Source organism: Dipodomys ordii, unplaced genomic scaffold (genome assembly GCF_000151885.1).
Source record: "Dipodomys ordii isolate 6190 unplaced genomic scaffold, Dord_2.0 Scaffold1, whole genome shotgun sequence".
In the NCBI taxonomy this organism is placed as follows: Eukaryota; Metazoa; Chordata; class Mammalia; order Rodentia; family Heteromyidae; genus Dipodomys; species Dipodomys ordii.
Window position 1 is genome coordinate 27844243 of NW_012267217.1, and position 23866 is coordinate 27868108.

Genomic DNA, 23866 nt, shown 5'->3' on the forward strand with positions numbered 1-23866 from the left:
AGCAAAAAGAAAAAAGCTGGAAGTGGTGCTGTGGCTCAAGTGGTAGAGAGCTAGCCTTGAGCTGAAGAGCTAAGGGATAGTGCTCAGGCCCAGAGTTCAGGCCACGACCGGACCAAAAAAAAATTTTTTTAATTAAATCTTAAACAATAATGCAACTCTAATTTAAAAAAAAAAAAAGAACAGCCATTCAATACAATAACCAAATCAAGGCAAGGACTGCTGTAATCCTAGGCACTCAGATGACTGAGATCCAGAGGAACCTGATTCAAACCCAGCCTAGGCAGAAAAGTCTGCTAGATTCCATCTCCAAAATAACTAGTGAAAAACAGGGTTGGAGGTATAGCTCGAGTAGAGCAAACAACCAAGTCAAACAAGCCAAGCAAGCTGTAAGGCTGAGTATAATCCCTATATCACAAAATAATAGTAATAATTTTAAAACTACTACACAAACTACAAAAGCTTTAAAGGAAGAAGTATCAAACATAAATAGGCTCAAGTCCTAGAGCTTGAATTCAGCCTGGGCACTGTACCCAAGCTTTTTTGCTCAAAGCTAGCGCTCTAGGCTGGAAATGTGGTTTAGTGGTAGAGTGTTTGCCTAGCATGCATGAAGCTCTGGATTCAATTCCTCTGTACCATATAAACAGAAAAAGCTGGAATTAGTGTTGTAGCTCAAATGGTAGAGTGCATGAGAAAAAGAAGCTCAGGGACAGAGCCCAGGCTCTGAGTTCAAGCCCCATGACTGGAGAAAAAAAAAATAAAAGCTAGCATCTAACTACTTGACCCACAGTTCTACTTCCAGCTTTTTCCCCACTTCCAGGTTTTTCCAAGTAGTTTATTGAAGATAAGAGTCTCACAAACTTTCCTGTCCTGGCTAGCTTTGAACAGCTATGGTAGGATCTCAACCTCCTGAGTAGCTAGGATAACAGGTGTAAGACACTGTGGTCAAGCTCAAAGGAGATTTTTTCTTAAAAAATAAGTTATACTGGGTGATACAAGCCTGTAGCCCCAGCACTAGAAATGCTAAGAAGAATGGAGAGATCAGAGCCATCCTGGGCTTTAAAGCAAGGGTGTATTAACAATAATAACAATGGGTTAAGAGCACTTGCTTAATATCCACAAGGACGGAGTTTGGACTCCAGCATGGGAGTGGCTCCAATTCAACTTCCAAAAATCTAGAAATGGAGCTGTGGGGTTAAGTGATAGAGTTTTGAGCAAAGAAAACATAAAAGACAGCACTCACCCAGGACTGCCAAAAAAATAAGCAAATAAGATGTTGAAATACTAGTTAATATTGACTTGCTGTAAAACAGGAACCTGATCAACATAACCATTTTCAGAAAAGGTGAGGTTACAGTTCAGCTTAAATCTATCGGTTATAAAATGTGTAGACTTTTAAGCTGTAGGTTCTCCAGATCCTTTTGGATTTTTCAGCATACTTAAAAAAAGAAGAAAACAATGAAAAGCCAGACCAGGTCCCTCTGGTGGGCTGCTAGATATCAGTCAATTCAATATCCTAAGAAGAACAAGGAAAGTAGGTCTTTCCTCAAGACACAGTTTTCTAGAGTCATCTATTTCTCAAAACAAAATAATCATAAAAGTGAAATTCGGATACTGGGTCTAACTGGCATCATCTTGACATCTTGGTGGATGAAGGTAAAATCACACCCCTAGATGATAGGCATGCCTAAATTCCCAGAGGCAGGGACCAGGACATGGACATTAGGTCCAGTAGTACATGTGTTCATGTGCCATGAACTCAGGAGATTTTGAACTCTCAAGCTCCCTGTGACCCTGACTCCAATCATTATCCTATTTAGTCCCCAGCACCTCAGCTGCCATGATGTACCAGGCCTCAGGTCTCCTGACTCTCCTCAAGTCACCATGGTGACCCTCTTCAACTTCCAATACAGTTGATCTGGTTTGTTGAGACTATTTTCCTGCTTGCTTTACTACCCTCATGGCTCAGTTTCCTAACAGTATTAAGTGTATTCGAGGCTACAAGTTTTATTTTTTTTTGGGGGGGGTCCGGTTGTGGGGCCTGAACTCTGGGCCTGGGTGTTGTCCCTCAGCTCTTCAGCTCAAGGCTAGTGCTCTACCACTTGAGCCACAGCGCCACTTCCCGCTTTTTTCATTTTGCTTATGTGGTGCTGAGGAATCGAACCCAGGGCCTCATGCATGCAAGGCAAGAGCTCTACCACTGAGCCACCTTCCCAACCCCTCGAGGCTACAAGTTTTTGAGGGACATGTGTCCACTTGCAGTTGCCAACTTTGTAATAAACACAATTCCACCTCTCAAAATATAGCTTTTCTATACCTCAAGATAGAATTCCCATATAGCAATAGTTGTTTTCAAATCTTAGACTATAACATCGAGACTGTTTCAACCACAAAACCCTTAGTTAGTCTTACAAGACAATCTAAACATTGATTAAGTATTCATTACCTAAGTTAACCAAGGAGGAGGATATTCACCTAGATCAAACATTCAAAAACTATTTGGAATTCCTAGATCTTAGTTACTTTTGTAACTTGCCAATTCTAACCACCTATTTATACTTTTCTAAATGTAACTTTACTTACAATGTATGGTGTAAAAAAATGCTTTCCAGGCACATGAATGAAGGATGAAAAGGGCAGCCGGGTGGTGGTGGCTCACACCTGTAATCCTAGCTACTCAGGAGGCTGAGATCTGAGGATCACTGTTCAAAGGCAGCCCAGGCAGGAAAGTCCCTGAGACTCTTATCTCCAATAAACCACCAGAGAACAGCAAGTGGCGCTGTGGATCAAGTGGTAGAGAGCTCACCTTGAGCTGAAGAGCTGAGGGACAGCACACAGGCCCAGAGTTCAAGCCCCACAACTGACCAAAAAAAAAATAGGATGAAAGGGCTGGGCACCAGTGGCTCATGCCTGTAATCCTAGCTATTCAGGAGACTGAGATCTGAGGATCTAGCCACCCCTCCCAAACTTGATACACCAATTACTAAGTGGGCAAGGGAGCAAAGAGACTTCTCAGAAGAAGAGGTAAGAATAGCAAAGAAACAAATGAGGAAATGTTCATCAAACCTGGCCATAAAGGAAATGCAAATCAAAACAACCCTGAGATACCATCTTTACCCCAGTTATATTGGCCAACATCTTGAATTCTAACAATAACAAATGCTGGCGGGGATGTGGAGAAAAAAGGAACCCTACTGCACTGCTGATGGGAATATAAACTAGTATAACCACTGTGGAAAGCAATCTGTAGGTTCCTCAAAAAAAAAACTAGGGCCAGGCCCTGGTGGCTCATGCCTGTAATCCTAGCTACTCAGGAGGCTGAGATCTGAGGATCTCAGTTCAAAGCCAGCCCGGGCAGGAAAGTCCATGAAACTCTTATCTCCAATAAACGACCAGAAAACCGGAAGTGGCGCTGTAGCTCAAGTGGTAGAGTGCTAGCCTTGAGCTGAAGAGCTGAGGGACAGCGCTCAGGCCCAGAGTTCAAGGCCCACGACCCACCAAAAAAAAAAAAAAAACTAGGGGCTAGGAATGTGGCTTAGTGGTAGACTGCATGCCCAGCATGCATGAAGCCCTGGGTTCGATTCCTCAGTACCACATAAACAGAAAAGGCCGAAAGTGGCACTGTGGCTCAAGTAGTAGAGCACTGGCCTTGAGCATGAAGAGGTTCAGGGACAGTGCCCAGGCCCGGAGTTCAAGCCCCAGGATTGGCAAAAAAAAAAAAAACAACAACAACAACTAAACATAAACCTTCCCTATGACCCAGCCATACCATTCCTTGGCATCTACCCTGAGCATCATGAGCCAGGAGATAAGGACACCTGCACATCCACCATGTTCACTACACCACACTATTCACAATAGCCAAGATTCAGATGTCCCACAATAGATGAGTGGATCCAAAAATCATGATACCTATATACAATGGAATTTTACACATCCATTAGAAAGAATGGCACCTGCAAAGAAATGGATGGAACTAGAACAAATCATGTTAAGATAAGCCAAGATCAGAGAGACAAATGGCACATGTTCTCTCTGATATGCAGAAGTTAGATCTAAGATGCACTGGGATATGACAAATTACACAGAATTCTTTTTTTTGTTTTTTTTTGGGGGGGGTTGTTTTATTTTTTTGTCAGTCGTGGGGCTTGGACCCTGGGCCTGGGCACTGTCCCTCAGCTCTTCAGCTCAAGGCTAGTGCTCTACCACCTGAGCCACAGCACCACTTCCAGCTTTTTCTACTTATGTGGTGCTGAGGAAACGAACCCAGGGCCTCATGCATGCAAGGCAAGCACTCTTACCACTGAGCTACCTTCCCAGCCCAATTACACAGAATTCTAGATACTCACATACAGTGAGACCAAAAGAGGATTGTCTTAGGAGAGAATCACTAAAGTGCAATACCCAAGCAACTCTTCATATGAATATAAAATAATATACATACTGAAACAAAGATATGGAAACAAAGAACTTTTAGTTAATTTGTTTTTTTTTTCCTGATGACTGTATTCTTTATATGTACTCACGTGCACATCTGTGGGAGGATGGGGGAGGGCGCAAAATCAAAAGAAAAAGGTGAAGAGTGCAGTGGTGGTGTATACTGACTTCACTGAACAGTGATGAAAATGAACTATGCAACTCATGGGTGCAGATGGGAGGGAAGGAATGGGAGAGAATGAGGAAACAGAGGGCTGGGAAGGTGGCTCAGTGGTAGAGCGCTTGCCTTGCATGCATGAGGCCCTGGGTTTGATTCTTCAGCACCACATAAGCAGAAAAAGCCGGAAGTGGCGCTGTAGCTCAAGTGGTAGAGGGCTAACCTTGAGCTGAAGAGCTGAGGACAGTGCCCAGGCCCAGAGTTCAGGCCCACAACCGACCAAAAAAAAAGAATGAGGAAACAGGTAACACTGTATGAAAGGAAATGTACTTATTACTGGAGATATGTAAAAGTAATCCTGCAGAATAACATCTCTTAAACAACAATACATTAGAAAACATAAAAATAAAAATCCAGCCAGGCACTGGTGGCTCACGCCTGTAATCCTAGCTATTCAGGAAGCTGAGACCTGAGGATTGCTGTTCAAAGCCAGCCTGGGCAGGAAAGTCTATGAGACTCTTTATCACCATTAACCATCAGAAAACCGGAAGTGATGCTATGGCTCAAGTGGTAGAGTGCTAGCCTGAGCTGAAGAGCTGAGGGACTGCACCCATGCCCAGAGTTCAATCCCCACAACTGACAATAAATAAATAGGAATCCAAGAAAGCCAGGTGCTGGTGGCTCATGCCTGTAATCCTAGGTACTCAGCAGACTGAGATCTGAGGTTCACAGTTCAAAGCCAGCCTGGGGAGAAAGTACCCATGAAATTCTTATCTCCAATTAACCACTCGAAAAACAAAGTGGAGCTGCAGTTCAAAGTGGTAGAACACTGGCTTGAGTGAAAAAGCAGAGCTCAGGGACAGCGCCCAAGCCTTGAGTTCAAGCCCTATGACTGACCAAAAAATAAAATAAAACATACAAGAGAAAAAAATGAGACCATATTAAGTTTAAAGTCCTAGAAACCAAAAGAATTTAAATTTCAAATTTTAATCCTTTAAACTCAAAACATTAAAATTCAACTGTCTCAGAACTAAGGGCTGGGCAGTCACCAAAGGCTTGGGAGCTAAGGCAGGAGGATCTCAAGTCAGAGGCCAGCCTGGTTATAAAACAAGACCTTGTCTCAAAAGTAATAATAATAATATGCCCAATAAATAAGTGGGCTAAAGACAAAGAGAAACTTCTCTGAATAGGAAAGGATGGCCAATAGACACATGAAGAAATGTTCAACCTCCCTAGCCAATAAAAGAAATGCAAATCAAAACAACACCTCACCCCAGTTAGAATGGCTATAATCAAGAACTCTAATAACAACAGATGCTAGAGGAGATGTGGACAGAAGGAACCCTACTGCACTGTTGGTAGAGTGTAAACTTGTTCAACAACTTTGGAAAGTAGCATGAAGGTTCCTCAAGACTCCACATATAAGTTGTTCACTTTGGGGGGTTTTGTTTTTCTTTCTTTATCCACTTTTCTTTTCTCTGGTAGACATAGGTTTATTTATCTGATCAATAACTTCTATGTTGGTTTCAGTGGCTGGAATTTAAAAAAAAAAAGACTACACATAGAGCTCCCCTATGACCCAGCAATCCCACTTTTGGGCATTCACCCAAATGATCACAAACAAGACCATACTAAAGCTACCAGCACAACTATGTTTATTGCAGCATTATTTACCATAGCTAAGATATGGAACTAAACCAGAGGCCCCTCAGCAGATGAATGGATCAAGAAAATGTAGTATATATACACAATGGAAATCTATGCCTCCATCAGAAAGAATGACATTGTCCCATTTGTTAGGAAATGGAAAGACTTGGAAAAAATTATATTAAGTGAAGTAAGCCAGGCCCAAAGAAACATAGGTCCCATGGTTTCCCTTATTTGTAATAACACTAGTATATGTCTGAGACAAGCAGAAACTGTCAGATAAGTTGATGTTAGGCGAAATGAACCCAAGATAAGGATTCAAATGTTTTTTCTTTCTTGCAATTGTTTCAAACATATTTATAAGATGATTTCTTTGTTGCTTTGTATGTCCCTCCCCCACGGTGAAACCCCTGCTTTCACTGTATTTGATGTTGATATAATTTGTGGAGGGGAAGGGCAAAAACAAATCGTTTAACTAGGGATACAGGTGGACCCATTGCAACAATGAGATGTTCAAGGCGTTATGTCAAAAAACGAACTTTACAACTTGGGGCGGGGGAGGGGGAAGAGAAGGGATGGGAAGGGGAAACAAAGGAGGAGGCAACAATGCTTGATAAAAAATGTACTTATTACCTTGCCCATATAATTGTAACCCTTCTTTATCGTACTTTCACAATAATATATATAAATAAATAATAATAAAAGCTAACAGAATTACAACTAAAAATCAGAAGATGAAGAGCTGCAAATTAATTAGGTCACCAGTGACCTGAAAAGAGTAGATTCAGTATAGTTTTTAAAGTACAAATCAAACTAAAGGGAGGTGAGGGACCCATCTGTCTTTACTCCTAGCTACTCAGGAGGCTGAATTACAGTTCAAAGCCAGTCTCAGTAGGAAAGTCCGAGATATTCTATCTCAAATTAACCAGAAGTGAAGCTGTGGCTCAAGTGGCTCAGAGATAGTACCCAGGCCCAGAGTTCAAGTACAGAAGCAGAGCGCACGCACACGCACACGCACACACACTGTAGACATACAGGGGGATTTGAACTAGCCTCTGCCCCCTTGGCTCAATCAATTGAGCCATATCTCTACCCCAGGCTGATTATTTTGGAGTCAAGAGTTTCACACTTTGTCTTCTGGAACTGATTTCAAACCATGATCCTGTAGATCTCAGCCTCTTACATAGCGAAGATTACAAGTAAGAGTCCTTGGTACCCAGCAAGAAAAAGAAAAATGTAATAGTCTAAAATACATGTCAATGATTAATAAGAGAGCACTTTCCATAATTACAGACTGAGGGCTGGGAAGGTGGCTCAGTGGTAGAGTGCTTGCCTCGCATGCATGAGGCCCTGGGTTCGATTCCTCAGCACCACATAAGCAAAAAGAAAAAAGCCGGAAGTGGCATTATGGCTCAAGTGGTAGAGTGCTAGCCTTGAGCTGAAGAGCTGAGGGACAGCACCCAGGCCCAGAGTTCAGGCCCCATGACCGGACCCAAAAATAATAATAATAACTACAGACTGATAAAAGATAACAGAAGCTAGCAACTATCAAAAGAGCACACAATAAGTTGATGATAGTCCATACAGAAAGGACCATAGTTGGGAGTCACCAACTATGCACCCATAATGGTCAGTGTAGACCCATCTATACTTTTCCCCCACTCTAGTGCTGGTGATAGAAGTACAACTTCTTGCATGTTAGGTAAATGCTCTACCACTGAGTTACACTATTAAATGCCCTATTTAAATTCTAATCCTTACCTCACTTTGGCAATCTAATAAGAAAGTGGCCATTACTATACTTGTCAAGGATACACTAAATTTTAGGGGTAAGTGATTTGCCTGGGATCAAAATTGTTGAACAGATTTGCTGAGGTAAAATTTAAGTTTAATAAAATTTATATGTAATTTGTACAACCAAAACCACAACCCAGTTTTAGAATCCCCCAACTGTCCCTTAATGGACAAGGCAGATTTCACTCTAACTCTGTTTCCAAATTCCTCATGTTCCAAGTAGCTTAGGCAACATTCAGGTGAACAAAATGGCTTTGTAAAGTAGAAAAACCACAAAATTAAATGTATGCTTAATTAAGCACACATCAAATTAAAAACTGCCCTTCTAATCTTCTTTTTGTTGTTGATGGTAGTTGCAATGCTTGAACTGTGGACTTGGGCGCTGTCCCTTGCTCTTCAGCTCAAGGCTAGCGCTCTACCACTTGAGCCACAGTACCACTTCCCGTTTTCTAGTGGTTTATTAGAGATAAGAGTTTCATTGGGCTGGGAAGGTGGCTCAGTGTAAGAGTGCTTGCCTTGCATGCATGAGGCCCTGGGTTCCATTCCTCAGCACCACATAAGCAGAAAAAAAAGCCAGAAGTGGCGCTGTGGTTCAAGTGGTAGAGCGCTAGCCTTGAGCTGAAGAGCTGAGGGACAGCGCCCAGGCCCAAAGTACAGGCCCCACGACCGGCCAAAAAAAAAAAAAGAGTTTCATGGACTTTCCTGCTTGGGCAGGTTTTGAATCTTGATCCTCAGCTCTCAGCCTCCTGAGTAGCTAGGATCACAGGCGTGAGCCACCAGCACCCAGCCCTTCTAATCTTTTTTTTTTTTTTTTGATAGTCATGGGGCTTGAACTCTGGTCCTGGGCATTGTCCCTGAGCTATTCAGCTCAAGGCCAGCATTCTACTACCTGAGCCACAGCACCACTTCCAGCTTTTTCTGCTTATGTGGTGCTGAAGAATCGAAGCCGGAGCCTCATGCATGTGAGACAAGCACTCTACCACTAAGCCACCTTCCCAGCCCCCCTTCTAATCTTAATCCTCACTAGATACCTTTCCACAAGACCCCAACATGCCTCTAAAACCCCATCCACATTCCAGAATCTCTCCAAACTTGTTTATAAACTGCAACTGTGCCTCCTTAGAGAATAATTAGATTTAGGACACAGGATGCTATTACAAATACCTTGTGTTCTTTTTTAAAATGTACAGAGAAGATGGGCCCTGGTAGCTCATCCTATAATCTCAACTACTCAGGAGGCTGAGATTTGAGGAATACCATTCAAAGCCAGCCCAAGCAAGAAAAGGAGTGAGATTCTGAAGGCATAGCTCTAGTGAGAATATCGGTGGTAAGCCAAAAAGCTAAGGACAACAAAAGGATGAGTTCAAGCACCAACACAAAAAGAAATTGGAATATGCAACATTAAATAAGACAAACATTAAAAAAAAAAAGTTTAAAAGGACAGACAGTGGTGGCTCACAGCTGTAATCCTAAGGAGGGTGAGATCTGAGGATCGTGGTTCAAAGCAAGCTTGGCCTAGAAAGTTCAAACTTTTTTTCTTTTGCCAGTCCTGGAGCTTGAACTCTGGGCCTGTGCACTGTCATTGGGTTTCTTTTGCTTATGGCTAACACTCTACCACTTGAGCCACAGTGCAACTTCCAGCTTTTTCTGTTTAAGTGGTACTGAGGAATTGAACCCAGGGTTTCATGCATGCTAGGCAAGCATTCTACCACTAAACAAAATTCTCAGCCCTCATGAAACTTTTATCTTCAATTAACGACCAAAAAGCTGGGTCAAGCACTAGCCATGAGCACAAAATCTAGGAACAGGTCTGGGAAGGTGGCTCAGTGGTAGAGCGCTTGCCTTGCATGCACGAGACCCTGAGTTCAATTCCTCAGCACTACATAAGCAAAAAGAAAAAAAGCCAGAAGTGGTGCTGTGGCTCAAGTGGTAGAGCGTTAGCCTTGAGCTGAAGAGCTGAGGGACAGCACCCAGGCCCAGAGTTCAGGCCCCATGACCGGACCCAAAAAATAAATAAATAAATAAATCTAGGAATAACATCCAGGCTCTGAGGTTAAACTTCTGGACCACCATAAATTTCTTTTTAAAAAGTTAAATAACCAAGTCATAAGGCACAATACAAAGCTTAAATTAGCTAAATTTCTATTTTATTTGTTTGCTTTTTTCTTGAGATAGTCTATAGAGTGGAAGCTGGCCTTAAACTTGTTATACTTCTGCCTCTACTTTCCCAGATGGTAGGTTTATATTCATGTGCCACTATGCCCAACCAACTATGATAATGATTTAAATATAATTAAAGTAAGGGGCCGTATCTCACCTCTGTAATCCTAGCTACTCACAAAGCTGAAATCTGAGGACCAGGGCTGAAAGCTAGCTCAGGCAGGAAAGTCTGTGAAATTTTTATCTCCAAATTAAATACCGAAAAGCACTATCCTTGAGCGAAAAAGCTCAGAGTAGCCAGAAGCTGGTGACTAGTGCTCTACCACCTGCGCCACAGCAACACTTCCAGCTTTTTAGTTGATTGGACATAAGAATTTTACAGACCTAGCTGGGTGCTGGTGGCTCACGCCTGTAATCCTAGCTACTCAGGAGGCTGAGATCTGAGGATTGCGGTTCAAAGCCAGCCCGGGCAGGAAAGACCATGAGACTCTTATCTCCAATAAACCACCAGAAAACCAGAAGTGGCGCTGTGGCTCAAGTGGTAGAGCACTTGCCTTGAGCTGAAGAGCTGAGGGACAGCACCCAGGCCCAGAGTTCAAGCCCCAAAAAAAAAAAAAAGAGTTTTACAGACCTTCCTGCCCTTGGTTGGCTTCAAACCACATTCCTCATATCTATCTCAGCCTCTTGAGTAGTTAGGATAACAGGCATTATTCACAGGCACCCAGCTTGCAACCTTTAACTTGTGAATCACTTTATTTACATTTTCTACGTAAGTATTTTTATTATCTAATCTAAATGCATAATTATGTATATTCAGAAAGAAAATTTCACTGCAACAGATTTTTGTTCAGTTTTTATTATGTGAAGTTGCAACAATTAATTCTATTCCAAGTAAATTTCCCTTAAAAGATAGCTTACCATCAACTTTTATAACCAGGAGCATAGTTAAATATTCAATACTTTAGAGATGTTCTTAATTAATCCTTTGGTCTAATTTATTCACAAAAACAAATTTGTTCACTAGGAACATTTGAAAAAGAGAAAAAATTTTCTTTTACAATTTAGAGGAGAAACCTGACACACAGTAAACCACTGATATAAAACAGAAATGTAAGTTCTCTGGCAATAATTTGGTACCATTTGAAGAAAACAAAATATTACTGAAACATAAATGCATCAGTTTAAAAACAACAGACCTACTAGTTATTTCTCCTAATATCCAAAGTTATTCTTCCTGTTGTTTTCTTTTGCTCTATTTCATTTTGCGACAGGGTCTTAATGTGGAAGGCAATATGGCCTTGAATTCATGATCCTCCTGCCTCAACCTCCTCCAGTGCTAAGATTACAGGAGTGTCCTACCAATTCCAGCCTCAAAGTTAACCTTTTTTTCTTGTTTTTTTGGAGAGACGGGGAGTTAAAAGTCATCTCCAGCTTTTTTTCCACTGTTCATATTCTTGGAGTTTTAGGGAGCAGAACATATACAGAGACTCGGAATTCAGGGCCTCATATTCTTGAGTTATTCTGGCTTTTTGTTGGTTAATTGGAGGTAAGAATTCCTTTCCTTAGTAGATTGGCTTCAGACCTCAACTCTCATATCTCAACCTCCTAAGTAGCTAAGATTACCGGTATGAACCCCTGATGACCAATTAAGATTCTCAATTTTTCTCCTGGAGTTCAATCAACCTATTTTATGCTTCCTGCTTGGCTGATGACAGGTCACCACAACTCCCACCCCACACATACACATCAGCTATTCACAGGGCTTGAACTCTGGGCCTGGGCACTGTCCCTGAGTTTAGAGCTTTACCACTTGAGTCACAGATCTACAGATTGTTTAGTTGTTTAGGCTTCAAACCACAATCTTCAGATCTCATGAGCCATTAGTGCCTGGATTCCAGCTCTTTCTTGCCCTGGTTATTTTGAGATAGGTTCTCAATTTTTGCCAAACTCCTATCTGAATTTGGATCCTATTGTATACTTCCTGCTATAGCTGAGATAACCAACATGTGTCACCGTGCCAAACAAACTTCTTCTGTTGAGATGGATTCTAACCAGGCTGGTATACCTCCTACCTGCTTCCCATGTAACTGAAAATGACAGGCACACACCAGCAAGCCTAGCAATTGGTTAAGATAGGGTCTCACACTTTCTGCATAGGCTGACCTCAAACTGTAATTCTTCAGATCAGTACCTAATAATTCTTGAATTATCCCTCTAGTTCTTGCTTTTTGTTGGTTAACTGGAGGTAAGAATTCCTTTACTTAGAGGATTGGCTTCAAATCTCAACTCTCATATCTCAACCTCCTAAGTAGCTAAGATTATAGGTATGAACCTCTAGTGACTAATTAAGATTCTCAATTTTTCTCCTGGAGCTCAATCATCCTATTTTATGCTTCCTGCTTGGCTGATGAATTAGGTAGGACTGGACTACAGCCATGAGACACTTCAATTCCCAAAGTTTCCTCTTAATTCTTGAAATTGCAAACATTCAGCTGGGAATGTGGCTTAGTGGTAGAGTGTTGGCTTAGCATAAATGATGCCGAGTTCAATTCCTCAGTATCACATACACAGAAAAGGCCAGGCACTGTGGCTCAAGTGGTAGAGTGCTAGCATTGAGCAAAAGAAGCTCAGGGACAGTTCCCAGGCCCTAGTTCAAACCCCAGGTCTGCCAAAAAAGAAAAAGGGGGAGCAGGGGAAGAAAAGAAAAGAAGGAAATTGGGGCTGGGAAGATGGCTTAGTAGTAGAGTGTTTGCCTAGCATGCATGAAGCCCTGGGTTCAATTCCTCAGTACCACATAAACAGAAAAAGCCAGAAATGGAGCTGTGGCTCAAGTGGAAGAAGCTCAGGGGCAGTGCCCAGGTCCTGAGTTCAAGCCCCAGAACTGGCAAAAAAAACAAGGAAACTGCAAACATGTTCAATAGAACACTGATCAAATCAGTAAAAATAAGTCACACATTTCCAAATTAGACATCATAATTCTACTCCTAGTTTTCAATAGATTATGAAAAGAAAACAAAGGCAGTCATGTGACTAGTCACAGATAGTCATGTGATTAATTTATTATGCTAACTAATCTTTTTTTTTTCTAACTCTATTTTTCCTAAAATAGGTTTCTTAAGCCAGGCACTGGTGACTCACACCTATTATCTTAGCTACTCATGAGGCTGGGATCTGAAGGACACAGTTAAAAGCCGGCTCTGGCAGGAAAGTCCATGAAACGCATATCTTTAATTAATCACCAAAAAGCCAGAAATAGACCTGTGGCTCAAGTACTAGAGTGCTAGCCTTGAGCACAGAGAGGCTCAGGGTCAGTGCCCAGACCCTGAGTTCAAGCCACAGGACTGGCAAATACTAATATATTTTAAAATAGATGTGTTCAAATGAGATTTAATATAATTTTTAACACTCTAAGCTGATCAATCAAGTATTTGGTGCTGGTCTCCATAAAGATTCACTTCCCATCTCAATTTTAATACAAGAAATCTAAAATTACAGCTGTTCAAAAACAAGTTACACATATAAAAACTTGTAACTCTAACCAGTCACTGGTGGCTCATGTCCTAGCTAATCATGAGATTGAGGCCTTGGCAGAAAAGTCTGTGAGACTCTCATCTCCAACTAATTAACCAGCAAAAAGCCAGAAATGGAGGTGTGGCTCAAGTGCTAGAGCACCAGCTTGTAAGGGAAAAGCTAAGACAGAGCACAAGGCCCTGAGTTCAACTCCCAAGGGAGGGTAAGGAGGGGTAGGAGGTAGAGGCGGGAAGGGGTAGGGAGGGAAGGAGATGAGCATCTAAGAGTAGTGGTCTCAGCACACCAAAGACTGAGGCAGGAGAACACTGAATGAAGAGACTAGTCTGGGCTACATAGTAAAGAGTCCCAGATAAGCCTGGAGACCATGTCACAAAAATACACACATTAAAAAAATGACAATGCTGGGAATGTGGCTTAGTGGTAGAGTGCCTGCCTAGCATGCATGAAGCTCTGAGTTCAATTCCTCAGTACCACATAATCAAAAAAAGTTGAAAGTGGCATGGTAGCTCACGTGAATGCCAACCTTGAGCAAAAGAAGCTCAGGGACAGTGTCCAGGCCCTGAGTTCAAGCCCCAGGTCTGGGGGGAGGGGAGGGGGGGAAATCACATAGGGAGCTGGATATATGGCTTAGCAGTAGAATGCCTGCGTGACAAATGCAGAGCCTAGAATTCAAAACCCCAGTACCACTAGAACAAAAATCCCACATGGCAGCTGAATATGCCTTGTATTCTTACATAATTCGATGAAGACATAAAAGGGATCTAAACAAGGAAAGTCAAACAAACCCAATTTGTAAATAAAATGATCCTATATCTAAAATGGTCCTATATCTAGACTCCTCCCACAAGTTTCTAGAACTAATACATAATTTTGGCAAAATAACAGGATGTATAACCCACAAAAATCAGTAGCTTTTCTGTATGCCAACAATGTGCAGAGAAAAAAAAACAATTCTATTTACAATAGCCTTAAAAATATATATTTAGGAGTAAACCTAACCAAAACTTAACCAAGTTGAGAATCTCTACAGCAAAAAACTATGAAACTCTGAAGAGAGAAATCAAAGACACTGGAAAGTAAAAAGACATCCCATGTTCATGGACCAGCAGAATTAATATGAAAATATCATTGCTCCAAAGATGACTTACAAATTTAATGCAATACCTATCAAAATCATAATGTCATTCTTCACGAAGACAGAAAATCCAAAAATTCATATGAAATCATAAAATACTCCAACTATCCAAAGCAAATCTTGGAGAGAAAAAAAAAGCAATGCAGGAAAGTATCATAATTCCAGACTTTACTACAGAACTACAGTAGCAAAAATAAGCTTGATACTGGGTGGGGGAAAAAAAAACAGGCATGAAATCCAACAGAATAGACTAGAAGACTCAGAAATAAACCCATATACCTACAGTCATCTGATAACTGTCATGGGAGCCAAATATGTTCAAAAAAAGACAACCTCTTCAACAAATGGTGTTGGGAAAATTGAACATTCCTATGTAGAAAACTAAATGGATCCCTGTCAGTCATCTTGCATTAATATCAATTCAAAATAGATCAAAGACCTCAATATTAGACCTGAAACCTTGAAACTATAGTCCTCACTATATCACAGTTCACTTATTGTGGCTTCACTGTTTCATGGATTTTAAAATATAAAAGAAAATGTAGGAAGTGGCACTGTGGCTCAAGAGGTAGAGCATTCACCTTGAGCTGAAGAGCTCAAACTAAAAAGTTTTCACAGGAAAGGACAGTTACTAAGCCAAAAAGAAAGAATGGCAGAGATTTTTTACCAGGTATACATCTGAGAAGGGCCTGGTATCCAGAATATATAGGGAATTCAAGATCTAAACCCCAGCCAGGAGCCAGTAGCTCACGCCTGTAATCCTAGCAACTCAGGAGACTGAGATCTGAGGATCACAGTTCAAAGCCAGCCCAGGCAGGAAGTATATGAATCTCCAATTAACCACCAGAAAAACAGAAGTGGTGCTGTGGCTCAAGTGGTATAGCATCCATCTTGAGCTGAAGAGCTCAAGGACAGCGCCCAGGCCTAGAGGTCAAGCCCTACGACTGACAAAAAACAAAAACAAAAAATTAAACTAAACCCTAGAAAGATTAATAACCCAATAAACAAACAGGCAAAGAAACTAAATTTTCAGAAACAGAATGGCCAATAAACACATGAGGAAATGGTCAACATTGGTTACCATAAAGAAAATGCAAATCAAAAAAATTAAGATTCCGTTTCACCACTGCAAGATTAGCCATCACAGAGAACATGAATAACAAATGCAGATGGGGATGTAGGGAAAAAGGAAACCTATTAAATTGTTAGTAAGAATGTAAACACTTTGAAAGGTTTCAAGATTCCTCAAAAAAATTAAACATATAACTAGCTATCCGTGATCCAGCAATACCACTCTTAGCACTTATCCAGAATATTATGTCAACATACAGTAAAAATGCTTGCACATCCATGTTCACTGCTACACTATTCATAATAGCTCAGATGCTCTACTATGGATCAATGGTCCAAGAAAATGTGGTACATACATACAATGGAATTTTACTCATCTATTAGAATATTATGACAAGCATCAAGAGCTATGCCTGCAATACTAGTTACTCAGAAGGCTGGAACTGAAAATCACCATGGGAAGCCAGCACAAGCAGCGAAGTCCATGAGATTCTTTTTTTTTTTTTTCTTTTTTGCCGGTCCTGGAGCTTGAACTCAGGGCCTGGGTACTGTCCTTGAGCTTCTTTTTGTTCAAGACTAGCACTCTAGCACTTGAGCCACAGAGCCACTTCCGGCTTTTTCTGTTTGTGTGGCACTGAGGAATGGAACCCAGGGCTTCATGCTTACTAGGCAAGCACTCTACTGCTAAGCCACAGTCCCAGCCCTCCATGAGTTTTTTTTTTTTTTGGTCCGGTCGTGGGACCTGAACTCTGGGCCTGGGCGCTATCCCTCAGCTCTTCAGCTCAATGCTAGTGCTCTACCACTTGAGCCACAGTGCCACTTCCTGCTTTTTTTTTTCCTTTTTGCATATGTGGTGCTGAGGAATCGAACACAGGGCCTCAGGCATGCAAGGCAAGCACTCTACCACTGAGCTACCTTCCCAGCCCCCTCCATGAGATTCTTATCTCCAATTAAGCACCAAAAAATCTAGAAGTGACAATGCTAGTGTTGAGCAAAAAACCTCAGGGACAGTTAGATCCTGAGTTCAAGCTCCAGGACTGCTACCAAAAAAAGATTATGTCATTTGCAGAGAAATGGATGGACCTAAAACAGAATTGGTTAAGTGAAGTCAGGCTCAGAGAGACAAACAGCACATTTTCTCTTATATACAGAAGCCAGACCTAAAATTCAAACATATGTGTTAACATAAATAGGGTTTTATGAATATAGACACAAACTGACTAAAGGAGAGTAGTCCAAAGATGAAACTCTTCTGAACAACTAATGAACTGTGCAACAAAATGAATACTGTATGTTTACAAAAACATGTTTGGGATAGGGATAAGCTACATATGAAGAGAGGAAGGGTGAGTAGATGCAGTCATTATACTCAGTGTACTTTATATAGAAATTGACCTATGTAACTTGAGGGTAGAGATTGGAGGGGGGAAAATGGAAGGGAATAATTTAAGGGGTGACATTGATTAAGATGCATTGTACTTATAATCTGACTTGCAGAACTGTAGGCTCTCTGTACAACTACTTAATTAATAATTTTTAAATTGTCGTCCAACACAATAAAGCAAATTCTTTTCATATTAAATGCAGTGAGGACAGTTTTCAATACCTAGATAGGAAACATACACTTCTAAATATACCTTGTGTTTTTTTGTTGTTGTTGTTTTGGGGGTTTTTTTGTTTTGTTTTTTGTTTTTTTGATTTTTTGTTGGTCATGGGGCTTGAACTCTGGGCTTGGGCGCTGTCTCTGTGCTCTTCAGCTCAAGGTGAGCTCACTTGAGCTACAGCGCCACTTCTGGTTTTCTGGTGGTTTATTGGAGATAAGAGTCTCACGGACTTTTTTTTCTGCCCGGGCTGGCTTTGAACCATGAGTCTCAGATCTCAGCCTCCTGAGTAGCTAGGTTTACAGGCATGAACCACCAGCGCCCAGCACCTTGTGTTTAAAACAAGTATTAGACATATATACTCACAGCAATACCAGAGCATCTGATTAGACAATGAGGTCCTTTATTTCAACAACATTATGTTTTCTTTGTACCTTAAATGAGCATAATACAATATTACAAATCTATTATGAATACTACTGCACAAAGACTAGCTCCCTACCTATTCAAGTCTGGAATATTCTTATATCAGCTCTTGTGGAATATCTAAATAATTTATTCAGAAGGTTAAAATAAGTAGAAAATGACTGGATGCCAATGGCTCAAGCCTGTCTTCCTAGCTGCTCAGAAGGTTGATATCTGAGGATTGCAGTCCAAAGCCAGACCATGCAAGAAAGTTTGTGAGACTTTTAACTCCAATTAACCACAAAAAGCCAGAAGTGGAGCTGTGGCCCAAGTGGTAGAATGCTAGCCTTAAAGGAAAAAAAAAAACTCAGACCCCTGTTTTCACTGTATTTCATATCGGTCTAATTTGGGGAGGGGAAGGGAAAAAAACAAAATCTTTAAATAGGTTGGCCCATCATAACAATGAGATATACAAGACATTATGTTGAAAAACAAACTTTACAATTTGGGGGGAGGGGAGGTTGTGGAGGTGGGAGGGAAGGGAAGGGATGGTAGGGGAAAAACAAAGGAGGCAATAATGCTTGATAGGAAATGTACTCATTACCTTGCTCATGTAACTGTAACCCCTCTGTACGGTATTTTTACAATAAAAAACTTATTTTAAAAAATATCAAAAGAAGAAAAAACTCAGAAACAGTACATGAGTGCAAAACCTAGGACTGGCATATACTGGAACACATACACATACTCAAAGTAGAAAATGTCCAGGCGCTGGTGGCTCACACCTGTACTCCTAGCTACCCAGGAGGCTGAGATCTGAGGATGGAGATTCAAAGCCAGCCTGGCAGGAAAGTCCCTGGGACTCTTTATAACCAATTAACCACCAGAAAACCAGAAGTGGAACTGTGGCTCAAAGTGGTAGAGCACTAGCCTTGAGCAAAAGAGCTCAGGGACAGCCCAGTCACATGACCAACAAAAATAAAAAATATATTTTAAAAAATCTAATTTTTATTGGGAGCCAGTGGCTAATGTCAGTCAGTAATCTTAGATGCTAAGAAGGTTGAAATCTAAGGATCACAGTTCAAAGCCATCCCTGGCAAGCTAGCAAAACTCTTATTTTCAATAAACTAGCAAAAAGCCAAAAGTGGAGGCATTATGGTTCAAGTAGTAGAGCACCAGCTTTTAGCAAAAGTGGGAGGGCCTGAGTTCAGTCTCAATACTGGCACCAAAAATACATAAACAGATCAAATAAAATATAAGCCTGGCACTTACATTTTATATATAAATATATATATGATGACTCATGCCTATAACCCCAGCTGAGATCTGAGGACTGAGGTTCAAAACCAGACCAAGCAGAAAAATTCATGAGAGTCCTATCTCCAATGAACCAGAGAAGGTCAGAAGTGGAGGTGTGGCTGAAGTAGTAGAGCACTACCCTTGAAAAAAGGAAAAAAAAAAAGCCCCAATACTAGCAAAAAAGGGAAGCAAAAGGAGAGAAGGGGGAGAGAAGGTGGAAGAGGAGGGGAGAGGGGGAGGGAAGAGAGGAGGAGAAAAGGATGGGTACATGAACGCTCAATATACTATTCTAACTCATAAAATTCAAAAGTTCCATTAGAAATTATTTTAAAAAGAAAAAACTTAGAATGGAGCTGGATAAGGGCTCAATTAATGCTACTTATCCTATTGTAGGATGCTTTCTAAAATTAAATAAAAGCCAGGCACTGGGGGCTCACACCTATAATCTTAGCAACTGAGGAGGCTAAAATCAGAGGATCATGGTTCAAAGCCAGCCTAGGCAGGAAAGTCTGGGACAATCTCCAATTAACCACCAGAAAAGCAGAAGTGGTACTGTGGCTCAAAGAGGCAGAACACTAGCCTTGAACAAAAAGAACTCCATGACAGCACCTCGGCCTGGTTTAAGCCCCACAACAGACAAAAAATTAAGTAAGAAAACATATTAAAGTGCCTGATGCCTAGAATGGTCTGTGTTTATTTGTCATTATATTTCACAATATATATTCACCAAACCCTTACCTTCAATAAACTATTTGTGTATCTGTGTTTGTGTGCCTGTGGGTACTACAGTTGAAACTCAAAGCCTCCCATTCTTGCTTAGCTTTTTCACTCAAGGTGGGTGCTCTACCACTTGAGCCACACCTCCCTTCTGGCTTTTTGCTGGTCAGTTGGAGGTGAGTCTCTTGGATTTTTCAGCCAAAGACTTGACTTCAAACCAGGATCCAGATCTCAGCCTCCTCAGGAGCTAAGATTAGAAGCATGAGGCACAGGCACAATGCTCAATCACCTATTTTTGAACCCGTTTGGGGGTTTGTGTACAGGATCTGGGGCTTGAACTCAAGCGTTACTCAACTTTGTGAGGACAAGGCTGTCTATAGCCTGCCTCAAACCTCCACTTCAACTTTTTTATCTTCTGGTTAGAGATTTCTTACACGGATTACCCCAACCCCACCCCCACACACACATAGGCGTCCAATAGAGATTCTTATATTTATGACTCATCTCTGACAATAACTTACAGTAATTGTCAAGGGGCTCAAGAAATACAATGTAGCCAGGCGACTGCAATCCTAGCTCAGGAGGCTGAGATCTGAGGATCTGCTCAAAGCCAGCCTAGGCAGGAAAATCCTTGAGTCTCTTATCTCCAATGAACCACTCAAAAACCCGAAGTGGCCCTGTGGCTCCAGCGGTAGGGCAATAGCCTTGAGCTGAGGGACAGCTCCCGGGCCCAGAAATAAATGAAAGAAAGAAAGAAAGAAAGAAAGAAAGAAAGAAAGAAAGAAAGAAAGAGAAAGAGAGAAAGAATGAGAGAGAGAAAGAGAGAGAAAGAGAGAAAGAATGAGAGAGAGAAAGAGAGAGAGAAAGAGAGAAAGAATGAGAGAGAGAAAGAGAGAAAGGAAAGAAAGAGGGCTGGGAAGGTGCTCAGTAGTAGAGCGCTTGCTTGCCTTGCATGTGTGAGGCTCTGGGTTCAATTCCTCAGCACCACATAAGCAAAAAGAAAAAAAGCCGGAAGTGGCACTGTGGCTCAAGTGGTAGAGTGCTAGCCTTGAGCTGAAGAGCTGAGGGACAGTGCCCAGGCCCAGAGTCCAGGCCCCATGACCAGACCAAAAGAAAGAAAGGAAGGAAGCAAGCAAGCAAGCAAGCAAGCAGTCCAAGATCTTGATTTCAAACCTTAGTACTTAGTAAAAACAAAAGATGTATCCAGTGCTGACTTCACTGATATTTTGTGACTAGTTACAATTTAACTCAAGGAAAACCTTACTTATCTTTTTTCACGGTCTAGCACATTACAAGTTACCTTAAAACCACCAAATTATAGGTGTTAAATAATAATTCTCAGGTTACTCAGTTGGGGTTACTGTTAATTGAGGACTAACACTGAATATGGTAGGCTAAGAAACTGGAATACTACACTAGTTCTGATCAGCATTCTACTTGGTGAGGTTAAGGTAGTAAATACTCAACGTGTTGTGGATGCCATGCCCTTTCCTAAGCAAAGCCATGAAAAAGATTTAGCTACTCACAAACCATAAGACATACTTTCAAAATTTGTCTTTCAGATCACACATAAACCGAAAGTTAAGAGGTTCTCTCTAGCTTCCCAGTGCTTTAAATCAACTTGCCATTGTGACGGAAGAGATATGTTTAAAAAAAAAAAATGGTTGCACGCATACCATTTAAAACAAAATAATATTAATTCCCACTTTGGAACTCTAGAGGGCACCAGAAATATGCCCTCCTTCGCACTACCCCTCCTCCCCGGTAACGTGAGCAGCTGCAGAAGCCCGTCGTCTGGTTGCTGAGGTTGGTATTGCAGCAGCAGGAGCGATGTCTGCAGCGGTGCAAACAGCAGCGCCCACTCCCAGCTGCCTCACCAGCCATTACCCGGGCTTCGCCCCGAGGGCAGCTGCCACCCGAGAAGGCCCCTCCCCCTCAAAACAACGGGAGGGCCAAGTCCTCATGGCTGAACCCCTCCAACCTGACATCGTCCTCCAAACAGACCAGTAAATTACGAGCAATGGACTCACAATGGGGGTGCTTTCCTTCTCACTTTGGGCCAAAGATGCACCAGACAGGGTTGAAAGTGATCCCCAGCCCTAAGAGAAAAATGGAAGAAAAAAAACACTAGGGGGGGAGGAAAAAAAGAATCAATAACACCCAACCTGGTGGGAGCACCAAACCTATTCCACCAGAAGGAGGCAGAGAAAGGAATATGAGGTCAAGGAGGTTCGGCCCTTCTATTATTAAACGCACCCCACGCACAACAGCCCCCTCCTACGTAAGTGGAACAAAATGACACAAAATATGCATTTGGTGTCCAAAACTCATGTGAGAAGCAAAATCCAGAAGGGAAGGGGCCCGAGAACACCAAGCCTGCTCCTGGGAAAGAAGGGGGGGGGAAGGGCAAACGTTGCCCCGACGCCAGTAAGGGATTTGTATTCCCTCCTAAATTTGCCCACCAAGCGTCATCCCCAGCACTCTCCACACCAATTTGGAGTTTCAAGGTGGCTCACGTCACTGCTGGACCCACGTCGCCAATATTTGCCCCCAGCAATTGCCCTGGGCCCGAGGTTTGCCCCCCCCCCCCTGCAGTCGGCGACCGGCAGCGCTGCCTCCCCGTCCGCCATTAGAGACCCAGCCAAACAATACGTGAGGATCAAGAGCCGCGCAGCGCAGCGCCAGGGAGAAGAGCGAAGAAGGGGACCCGGCGGGACACAAGCAAACACCCTCGCCACGCAAAACTTGGGGACCCTGGCTCGGGCCGACAGGGTGCGAAAGGAACCCTGAGAGCAGAAGGGCCCACACTGCCCGTCCTCCGCCCCCCCACCCCCAAGGAAGAAAGGAACATACCCCCGCGACCTCCCCGCGGCCCCCGGCCCCGCTCCGCGGCCCCTGCGACCCCCGCCCTCGAAGTCCGCCTCACCCGGCCCACCCGGCCGCGCCCGCACACTCGCAGCCCTCGGGCCGCACGCGAAGACGCCAGTGACATAAGCGTGGCCCCGAGCAGACCCCGAGGCCCCGACACGGCAGCGGCCACGACGGCCGCGCCGCGGGGTGTTAAGCCCGGGTCGGTGGGAGGCTCGGGAGGCTGCCCTCACCCATCTCCGCCTCCCCAGTCGCCTCCGCCTCCGCCTCCTCCTCCCGAGGCTGCGCTGCTCCCAGCCACCCCCACTCTCCGAGGCCCAACGCTGGAAAGACAGTGGGGATAAGCCTCACCCGGTTCTGGCTGCGGCTCCGCGGAACGAACCTCCCCTCCCCCGGCCCACCCCCCTTCGGCGACACGCACAACTCCGCTCAGTCCAGTCCCGGCTTTAGCGCTGGTGAGAGGAGGTGGAGGAGGTGGTGAAGGCGGCTGTGCGGCCGATCCTGGACAAACCCCGCCCTTCGCCCACTCATTGGCTCGAGGCAGAGGCGGAACTCGACGCCTCAGGCACACCCATTGGCTAGGCCAGCCTTCCTTCAGGAACCCCCTCCTCCAAGGGATAATCCACACGCCTGTCCGTCACACGCGGGCCACACCCCCGGCCTTGCCGTTCCACTCCCCCCTCCGCGGGCTCCGGCCTCAGCCGCGTCCCCTCCCCTCCGTGCCCCCGCCCCTCCCTGCCCCCACCCACCAAGTCCGCCAGGGCCAGAACTCGGAGTTGCGTAGCCGACCTCACGGGTCGCACTCAGGCCCGGAGTTGGGGTGTCCTCGGGCTAGGACCGGCTGAGTGACTGAGGTCGGGTTTCGGGGCTTCGCCCGAGTCTAGGCACCCGAATGTGGGCCCCCGGCTCGGCCGCTCCCAACGACTCTGCTCGTGGAGAGACGAGGCCTCGATGTCCCAACGTCCTCCCTGTCCAGTCCTGGCAGCGCCCCGCGAGGGCCCAAGCCGGGCCCGGGCTGCAGCGAGGCCGAAGGGGCGGTCGGGGCCG

General features: G+C 43.4%; 1 protein-coding gene across 4 annotated transcripts in view; it reads right to left on the minus strand.

The window, feature by feature from the left end:
• Positions 1-23866, minus strand: part of Zmym2 (zinc finger, MYM-type 2) — a 111597-nt gene that overhangs the window by 82225 nt on the left and 5506 nt on the right. Inside the window, exons 1-2 of one of the 4 annotated variants that reach the window (XM_013010014.1) lie at positions 23171-23347; positions 21982-22050 (exon numbers count right to left, since the gene is read on the minus strand). The exons of 1 other annotated variant lie outside the window; for it this stretch is intronic. The gene's annotated coding sequence lies outside the window, so the exon portion shown is untranslated. Of the gene's footprint in view, positions 1-21981; positions 22051-23170; positions 23348-23866 lie in introns of those variants that run through there. 2 more of the 4 variants (XM_013010021.1, XM_013010037.1) reach the window with 2 other exon arrangements.